Source organism: Cucumis melo, unplaced genomic scaffold (assembly GCF_025177605.1).
Source record: "Cucumis melo cultivar AY unplaced genomic scaffold, USDA_Cmelo_AY_1.0 utg000058l, whole genome shotgun sequence".
Classification (NCBI taxonomy): Eukaryota; Viridiplantae; Streptophyta; class Magnoliopsida; order Cucurbitales; family Cucurbitaceae; genus Cucumis; species Cucumis melo.
In genome coordinates, this window is record NW_026123733.1 from 10,499 (window position 1) to 17,500 (window position 7,002).

Here is a 7,002-nt window from a genome sequence, read left to right on the forward strand (position 1 = left end):
ATTAGTAATACTTCTTTTCTTTGGGATACCTACCCAATTCTAGTAAATTTTTGGAGTCAAAATCATGACATGAAACCGGTTAAAAACTCCACCATAACCCAATGCAAATCGAATGCACTAGTAAATCACATGGATCTAGGAACGACTTACTGTATTTTATTTGTGGACAAGCTAGAGTTTGAGAAACGAAGATCTTTGGTAACTTTCATTGTAAACATTCTCAAATAGGCTTTTCTGTTGGTATACCTTATCTAGTAAAGCACAAAACTAAAGTAGTCGTCTTCTCTTTCCTTCTTCAATCACTAAAAGTTCCTAAATGGAAATTCCGACTATATGTATCCTCTCTATATAAATATATAATATTTAATATATATTTATTATGGATATAATAGATATTATATAAATAGGATTATAGTGGATGAATCTTCAAACGAGACATGTACCGATCGACTAATCCGGTATATTTTCCACATTGATAGGAGTACGTTTATGTTTCTGCTTTACGAATATGATATTTTCTGGGTATTTCTAATAATATCAAGTCTTATTCCTATTTTGGCATTTCTAATTTCTGGAGTTTTAGCCCCTCTTAGCAAAGAGCCAGAGAAACTTTCGAGTTATGAATCGGGAATAGAACCAATGGGCGATGCTTGGGTACAATTTAGAATCCGTTATTATATGTTTGCTCTAGTTTTTGTTGTTTTTGATGTTGAAACAGTTTTTCTTTATCCGTGGGCAATGAGTTTTGATGTATTAGGGGTATCCGTCTTTATAGAAGCTTTAATTTTCGTGCTTATCCTAATTGTCGGTTTAGTTTATGCATGGCGAAAAGGAGCATTGGAATGGTCTTAGTTTTTGAATATTCAGACAATTAAAAAAAACATTGAGACAGTTATGAATTCCATCGAGTTTCCCTTACTTGATCGAACAACCCAAACTTCAGTTATTTCAACTACATCAAATGATCTTTCAAATTGGTCAAGACTCTCCAGTTTATGGCCGCTTCTCTATGGTACCAGTTGTTGCTTCATTGAATTCGCTTCATTAATAGGTTCACGATTCGACTTTGATCGTTATGGACTGGTACCAAGATCTAGTCCTAGACAGGCAGACTTAATTTTAACAGCGGGTACGGTAACAATGAAAATGGCTCCTTCTTTAGTAAGATTATATGAGCAAATGCCTGAACCAAAATATGTTATTGCTATGGGAGCATGTACAATTACAGGAGGGATGTTCAGTACCGATTCTTATAGTACTGTTCGGGGAGTCGATAAGTTAATTCCTGTCGATGTGTATTTGCCGGGTTGTCCGCCTAAACCCGAGGCTGTTATAGATGCTATAACAAAACTTCGTAAGAAAATATCTCGAGAAATCTATGAAGATCGAATTAAGTCTCAAGAGGAAAATCGGTGTTTTACTACCAATCACAAATTTCATGTTGGCCCAAGTACTAATACTGGAAATTACGATCAAGGATTACTCTATCAACCATCATCTACTTCAGAGATCATCCCTCCTGAAACTTTTTTCAAATACAAAAGTGCAGTCTCTTCCTACGAATTAGTAAATTAGGCCGTATACTTTTTTTGTACAGAATAACAAAGCAAAGAACGAGTGAATCTTCATCAATTTTTCATTGTAAATGGGAAATACTTATACAAATAAAAATAAAAAAATGGGGGGGGGAGAAGATGCAGGGTAATTTGTCTTCTTGGCTAGTCAAACATGGACTGGTTCATAGATCTTTGGGTTTCGATTACCAAGGAATAGAGACTTTACAAATAAAGCCCGAGGAATGGCATTCCATTGCAGTCATTTTATATGTATATGGTTACAATTATCTACGTTCCCAATGTGCTTATGATGTAGCACCAGGCGGACTGTTAGCTAGTGTGTATCATCTTACGAGAATCGAGTATGGTATAGATCAACCGGAAGAGGTATGCATAAAAGTATTTGCCGCAAGGATAAATCCTAAAATTCCGTCTGTTTTCTGGGTTTGGAAAAGTGCGGATTTTCCAGAAAGGGAATCTTATGATATGTTGGGAATTTCTTATGATAATCATCCACGTCTAAAGCGTATCTTAATGCCTGAAAGTTGGGTAGGATGGCCCTTACGTAAGGATTATATTGCCCCCAATTTTTATGAAATACAAGATGCTCATTAAATAATACGAAACTAATCTTCACTTCGACAACTCAAGATATTCAAATACATTTTTACGTTCTCTTATAGATATAGCATAGTAATTGAAGTCTCATTCATCTTATTATTATTGATTAAAAAAAATACAATTAGAGATTTGGTGAGATTATCCAATTTGTAAGATACTTATTTTGGATGAGCCACAAGCTAATAGGATGAACTAAATGAGTTCTGCATTATGAACTATGTATCACGCATATGACTTATAGATGTGCTTTAAAAAGTCACATAGGGTGAAATGAAGAAATATAATATGAAAAGAGAATCGGATTCTATTTGTACTGTATCTGAGATGAATCTTGGCCATTCCCGCCTTTCAACTCCCCTAGACTAGACTTTTGGGTCTTATAAGGAACTAATTGAAACTTTCAAATATGTATAAAATAGGAATTGAACGCCAGGAGACAGAGTATGAACAAATAAAAAAGAAGAGGAAACAAAAGAAAATTCTTTTCTTTTACATATCTATATACATCCTTTACATATTTCTATAAATATCCTCTTTATCTTTACTTGTCTATTTTCGACATCTATAAATAGAGTAAAAAAATATATATAGTTTAGTTAAAGGGTAGATTTCCAGACATCATCATGTATCAGTATTTTTCATGATCTATATTATTAATGAATCCGTAGAATAGATACTCATACAAATTCATGATGTGCCAAGAACCAGATTTGAACTGGTGACACGAGGATTTTCAGTCCTCTGCTCTACCAACTGAGCTATCCCGGCCATTTCCGACACATTATCCTTATTTTAATAGATGACTTTGGTCTATGTCAATTGTAAATAAGAAAAAAGGTATTCCAAAGTCTTCTTTTTGAAGATATACGAAATTTCAGGGCTTGGATAAGCCTTTCGAAGTTTCAGTACAGTAGACAGTTAATCATTCAAATTTCACAGATTACTTGCGCAAGGATGTTCGTTTGTACGTCTATCATATAGAATATATACCACAAGCCTTGTGATAAGAAATCAAATTTCCGCTCAAATACGCTTGTGAAAGAGTCGAATGAATGAGAAACATAACAAAGTCTGAATTGCTAATGAACGGATAAATAATTAAAGAGGCCAACGGGCCTTTTTAGGGTTTTGGGGATAGAGGGACTTGAACCCTCACGATTTTAAAAGTCGACGGATTTTCCTCTTACTATAAATTTCATTTTTGTCGTTATTGACATGTAGAATGGGACTCTATCTTTATTCTATTCGATCTGATTAATCAATTCTTCAAAAGATCTATCAGACTATGATGGAGTAAATGATTTGATCAATGAATATTCGATTATTTTTTCAACTTGTAGATCTTGGAATCGATTCATAACAATTCGTTCATTTTTATATATAATTTTATATATATATATATAAATATAAATATATAAAAATTATAGAAATATAAAAAATAGAGATTCGAGTTGTCATTAATCAATATAGTATTTCAGTACGTAATACGTTTATCTTTCATCGTTTCTGGAGTTTCGATGGAAGGATTCATTCCTTTACTAACGCAACGTCGTCAACTCCATTTGTTAGAACAGCTTCCATTGAGTCTCTGCACCTACCCTTTTTTTTCGGAAAAAAGGATTTGGCTCAGGATTGCCCATTTTTAATTCCAGGGTTTCTCTGAATTTGAAAGTTATCACTTAGTAGGTTTCCATACCAAGGCTCAATCTAATTAAGTCCGTAGCGTCTACCGATTTCGCCATATCCCCCTCTTTTAAGATTAGTATCGCATTATGATGTCCTTCCCCGTTTTCTTTCATTTGTATTATACTGGAACCACTCAAGTCATTAGAATACCGATTCCTCTATTGAAAAGTGTTTCCTCCTATTGGATTTCTTGTCTATCTTCTTTCATCTCTCTCTTCTCTATCGGAGACCCATATTTGTTCCGATCCAAAATGATTCTATCATTTCTGTATCTGCAATTCAATATATATCAATATAGATAGATATATGAACATATATATTTGCCCCTCTTTCTATTATTTTTTTAGTAAAAAATTTAATACTTAAACGGTCGATTCCCTTGTTCGTCTTATCTTCCACCTTTCAGAATGAAAACATAGAAACGCTTCATTATCATCTCAATTGCATTAAATGCAATTAAGATTAACACATTAATTATTGATACACATCCATTTGATAAATAGATCAAAATTTTCTATCGCTATATTCTATTAATCGTTATATTAATTATTATGTTCTATAATAGAACAATTCCAATATTGAATATTTATTTGAAATGAAATTAGATTCTATATTCATATTAATTAGGAATAGCTAAGATCCCAGTAATTTAGTAAATTACTATGCATGTAACATTTCTGTTATGTGAGCCCGCTTAGCTCAGAGGTTAGAGCATCGCATTTGTAATGCGATGGTCATCGGTTCGATTCCGATAGCCGGCTTTTCTCTATTGATTTTATTTTTGACATAATTGATAAATCAAATAAATAAAGAAACGACTTCTTACCCTTTTTCAAAGGTCACCGATCTATGATGTCGTAGGAACTTACTTACCTTTATGACTAAAGGAGGGGTTCTATTTCTGTAGAACAAATCAAGAAAGGAACTCTTACTTTTTTATATCATTTACATATACAATAGGATCCGGATATTGATCCAAGTTATCTAATTATTCTTTGTTTTGTAGTACAATACTTTACTGGATTTCACTTCATTTATAATATTTATCATTTAGTTTTCATTTAAGTTTATGAAATTTAAATAAAATAAAATGTTTATGAAATTTAAATAAAATAAAATAAGGAGTCTTTATGTCGCGTTACAGAGGGCCTCGTTTCAAAAAAATACGCCGTCTGGGGGCTTTACCGGGACTAACTAGTAAAAGGCCCAAAACCGGAAACGATCTTAAAAACCAATCGCGTTCCGGTAAAAAATCTCAATATCGTATTCGTTTAGAAGAAAAACAAAAATTGCGTTTTCATTATGGTCTTACAGAACGACAATTACTTAAATACGTTCGTATCGCCGGAAAAGCCAAAGGATCAACGGGTCAAGTTTTACTACAATTACTTGAAATGCGTTTGGATAACATCCTTTTTCGATTGGGTATGGCTTCGACTATTCCTCAAGCCCGACAATTAGTTAATCATAGACATATTTTAGTTAATGGTTCTATAGTGGATATACCAAGTTATCGGTGCAAACCCCGAGATATTATTACAGCAAAAGATGAAAAAAAAATCGAGAACACTGATTCAAAATTATCTTGATTCATCCCCCCCTCAGGAATTGCCAAAACATTTGACTCTTCAGCCATTGCAATATAAAGGATTAGTCAATCAAATAATAGATAGTAAATGGGTCAGTTTAAAAATAAATGAATTGCTCGTTGTAGAATATTATTCTCGTCAGACTTAAACCTAACTAAAAAACAAGGGTTCGGACAATTTCGTCCTCCCCTTCGCCGAAGTCTAAGTAAAGAGACCGAAGGAAAGTAAGGTTTTGATCCGGAAATTTTTCTATCATTCATCTATCATTGATCGGTAGGGGGATTTTCATCTCTTGTGCATTCTTTCCAGTCTTTTCGTTTCCGTACCACAAAAATTCGAAATAAAGAATCCATAAAGGTCTAACCGTTGGAATAATAGTATCGATTGTTATTTGATTTGATACATTGTGGTCAGTAACATTGTTGAATTAGTACGGAAAGAGAGGGATTCGAACCCTCGGTAAACAAAAGCCTACATAGCAGTTCCAATGCTACGCCTTCAACCACTCGGCCATCTCTCCTACAGAATGATTATGGCCCAGAAACCGAGTTAATAGTGAGTCATTAATATTCAATTTTTTTTTTGATAGGCACGTCCAACCAATTCTAACTATACAAATAATTTTTTTTTAACTATGTTTAATGGATACTTTTAGCTCATGATTCTATTTAGTTTTTTAAACTATGATTCCTTTTTTCTAAAAATTCGACTTTTACAGTTTTCGATTTTTCACCAACAACTGTTTATCCCATACATATATCTAGTCACAAGTTATGAATCATAGAATGATTATTCGATTCTTTTTGCTCTTTTTTGTATCATAATTCAATCAAAAAACTTCTAGAATTACCCCAGTCAGATAAATAAAATTCTTTTTTTCTTCAACTTCGCTGAAATCAGAATAGTTCTCTTCATTCTGATCCTACTACATTTGGATGAAATTTAACCGGATTGAAATATTTCTTCTCTTTTATTGATTCCTGTGAAATCAAAAAGAAACAATTTTAATATCGAGTGGGATTTTTTAATGAATCCGTTTTTATGTTATTTCGTACTATGCAATTCCTTTGTTTGTGGGATCATTTTCTCACGAGAGGTAATTAAAAGAAATTATAGAATGGGGTTGTTACCGATGCCTAGATCTGGTGGGATAAATGGAAATTTTATCGATAAGACCTTTTCAATTGTAGCCAATATCTTATTACGAATAATTCCGACAACTTCCGGGGAAAAAGAGGCATTCACCTATTACAGAGATGGTGCGATTTGATTTTTTTTTTTTTTCAATTTTCTTTACCGCTCTCCGTCTTAGTAGAAAGACACAGTATTCGGGATAGAAAGAAAACAATAATTGAAATAAATCTACGCTTCTTGGAGGTGCAATTTGAAAATCAAAAAATTCCTTCTGTCGTGTATCCCCGATTAATGTAACCTTAGATGCTAGAATTGTCGATTCTAGTATTAAGCGAAAGGTGTAACCTATGGATTAAGTCAACCCTACTCCACTAGTAAAAATATTCACTAGTAAAAATAGGTAGCAGAGGGGAAGA

At 33.1% G+C, this 7,002-nt stretch overlaps 1 non-coding gene across 1 annotated transcript; it reads right to left on the reverse strand.

The window, feature by feature from the left end:
- Nucleotides 1-5,885: 5,885 nt before the first annotated feature.
- TRNAS-GGA (transfer RNA serine (anticodon GGA)) lies at nt 5,886-5,972 on the reverse strand. Its single transcript has one exon. It is a non-coding gene; the product is annotated as a tRNA-Ser (tRNA).
- Nucleotides 5,973-7,002: the final 1,030 nt, after the last annotated feature.